General features: G+C 43.4%; 1 pseudogene; it reads right to left on the bottom strand.

Annotated features, from left to right (window-relative positions):
* Positions 1 to 1,131: 1,131 nt before the first annotated feature.
* LOC100771552 lies at positions 1,132 to 2,056 on the bottom strand (annotated as a pseudogene).
* Between the last annotated feature and the right edge of the window lie 668 nt (positions 2,057 to 2,724).

The following is a 2,724-nucleotide window of genomic DNA, read 5'->3' as shown; positions in this document are numbered from 1 at the left end:
GGAGGACTTAGTGAATACTCCACTGCCCCTGAAATGGCTAGGCACTAAGTGATGACATATGCTGTTAAATGTGGTGGTCTCCGGGTCCAGCCCCATCTCAGTCAAAAAACTGTCCTGTCTTAGTCCTGTAAGATGGTCCTTCCAAATTTTAGTAAATAGTCCAGTGGAGACCACTGCATCAGAAGGTAGCCTGTGCATATTTTTGGCCAGTTGTGAGTCTTAATAACAGCATACAATTTTACTTAGAACTTACAAAGTGAATTCACATCTGTTAATTTAGCACACACACACACACACACACACACACACACACACACACACCTACACCTATAAGATAAAAACCTTTAGGGCAGTCATTCTTTTAGTTTTCAATATTTCATTCAAGTTTTATTTTAAGTGATGTTAATTACAGCATTTGAAGGGAAGGAGCTAATTGCACACAAAATGGAATACTATAATGTACCCACTAAACTGGTAAAAAATAGAGTGGTGAGGCTATAACATAGGTCTCTTTTGATCCCCAGTGTTGTCATGGTGTGACTGAAATCACCTGCCCAGCTTAAAGCTGGAGATCCTGGAAGCTGTTTCATACTTGGTGTAAAGGCAAAGAAAAAAATAAAAGAATTAAAAGAAGAAAGGAAGGAATGAAGGAAAAGAAAACCATACCACAAGGAAAAATTAAGTTCTGAATGACTGGCTCCATCATGCCTACCCTCTCCACCCTAAAATGGCACAAAAGAAATAGCTAATAGTACTTTTACTATTAAAAACAGGAAACTGATGGGCTAGGGTGGGAACAGGGCATGGCGATCTGTTTTAAAAAGTCCCTTTCACACAGGTGTGTACATGCTTCTCAGCAGTTAGGATTGGGACACCAAGATTCGATGCTCAGGAAGTCGCAATTTCATCTGTGGACTCGACACAGATTTACAAAGGACCCACACATTCCCAGGTTCTGCTTGCAGCCTGAAGTCTTTGGAGTGACTCCTCCCCAACCCACATCTACAGCTAAAAGGATCCTTTTAGGAATGGGTTTCTGCTGTGCCTCTGAAATGGAAAACACCTTAAAGCCGACTCATCCTTAGCCTGGACATCTAACGTGGCATTTATCAATTCTCACATCCCCAGCATACAACATTAAAAGGTTCACTAAATTCTGAAGGTAGCTATACTGCAAAATAGTTTAAAATTAACTATTGTACAATATTCATTTATGCTTGAAATTCCAGACCTAGACCAAGCTTGTGGCTACCCGCATTGACGTTCTTGCTGTCCAGCAGAGCTGACTGTCAGTTTGATACCTGGCTTTAGCGTACTCTAAACTGATCCGGCTAGAGTTGTTCACTTTGTCTAGAAAGCCGGCATCAGGGTCGACCTGATATTTGGTTGCTATTCCAAAGCAAATGTTACTGTTTCCTGCTGTCCAGGCAAGATTGACAGCAGTCTCCAACTTCTTGTTCACCTTTTGGTAAATGGAGCCACCAAACTCTGTCCCACGGATCACATTAGTATGAAGCTGGAACTCATTTGTCCTGTACACAACTGCAAAGTTGCTCTGGGTCACTTGGGACTTTGGGTTTCAAAATTCATCTGGTAGCCAGCCAACCAGCCCTCATAGCCGAACACCAGAGCACCCCAGATAGAGGGTCCAGCAATGTCAAAGTCCACATCACAGCCCAGGTTGATATGCTCCCTCTTGTACCCTGTCTTGATTTTAGCACCCCCACCCCCCACTGTTAGGCAAGAAGGATGAGCCAAAGGTCAGCTTCAGTCCACAGGTGAGCTGGTCTTCCATGGTAATCTCGGTACCCAGGGTGTTGTCTGTGTTCCACTTCTCTGTAAATGTCAGCTCATACTGGGTCCGTCTGTACTTGGTTTCCAGGCTGCCATTCACTTTGGTGGTCTCTGTGTTGGCGGAGCCTGAACTGGTAAATTCCAATCCATTCTCGGACTTCGTTTTCAAATCAAGTTTTATTAAGCCAAAGCCGTAACCCTTGGTGAAAACATCCCTGGCAGGCTTGCCAAGATAATCATATGTGGGAGGCACAGCCATCTTCTTGGAGGCGGTGATGGGAGCAGTGGCAGCTACAGCCAGGGGTTGGGGGCTGCGGCGAGCTAGGGCAGTATTTTTTGTCTCCATTTTTTAACTTAAATTAGAAAAAAGATTATTTTACATGTCACTCCCAGTTCCCTCCCTCCCGTCTCCCCTGCCACCCCCCAACTAACACCCTACCTATCCCATACCTTTCAGGCAGTCATCCTGATGAACACAAACCTCTCTCCTAAAAATTGTAGAATTGCAGGCAAGGAATTTTATTCTGAAAGGCTTCCTTCAGACTACATCAGCTAACAGCTGTTTATGTGTAACTAATACTAAGCATGTCTAAGCAACAGATAGAAGACTAAGGGTAAATAAATCTTGTCTTGCCTGTCTCGAAATTACTGTCTAGTATGGAAGTCTACAGGTATTAGCACAAACCCTGCCCACTGGCTGCTTTTGTAAATACAGTTTTATTCAGGTATATCCAAACTTACTTGCTATTTGCTGAAACAGCTAAATTGAGTAGTTGCAACAGAAATTGGGCATTCTACAAAGTCTAAAATATTTACTATCTGGTCCTGTACCTAGATGGTTTCATGTGTCAACTTGACACAAGCTAAGAGTCATCAGAGAGGAAGGAGCCTTAGCTGAGGAAATGCCTCCATGAGATCCAGCTGTAAGAC

This window comes from Cricetulus griseus (assembly GCF_003668045.3).
Source record: "Cricetulus griseus strain 17A/GY chromosome 1 unlocalized genomic scaffold, alternate assembly CriGri-PICRH-1.0 chr1_0, whole genome shotgun sequence".
NCBI classification, from domain to species: domain Eukaryota; kingdom Metazoa; phylum Chordata; class Mammalia; order Rodentia; family Cricetidae; genus Cricetulus; species Cricetulus griseus.
This window is presented reverse-complemented; position numbering and strand designations above follow the sequence as displayed.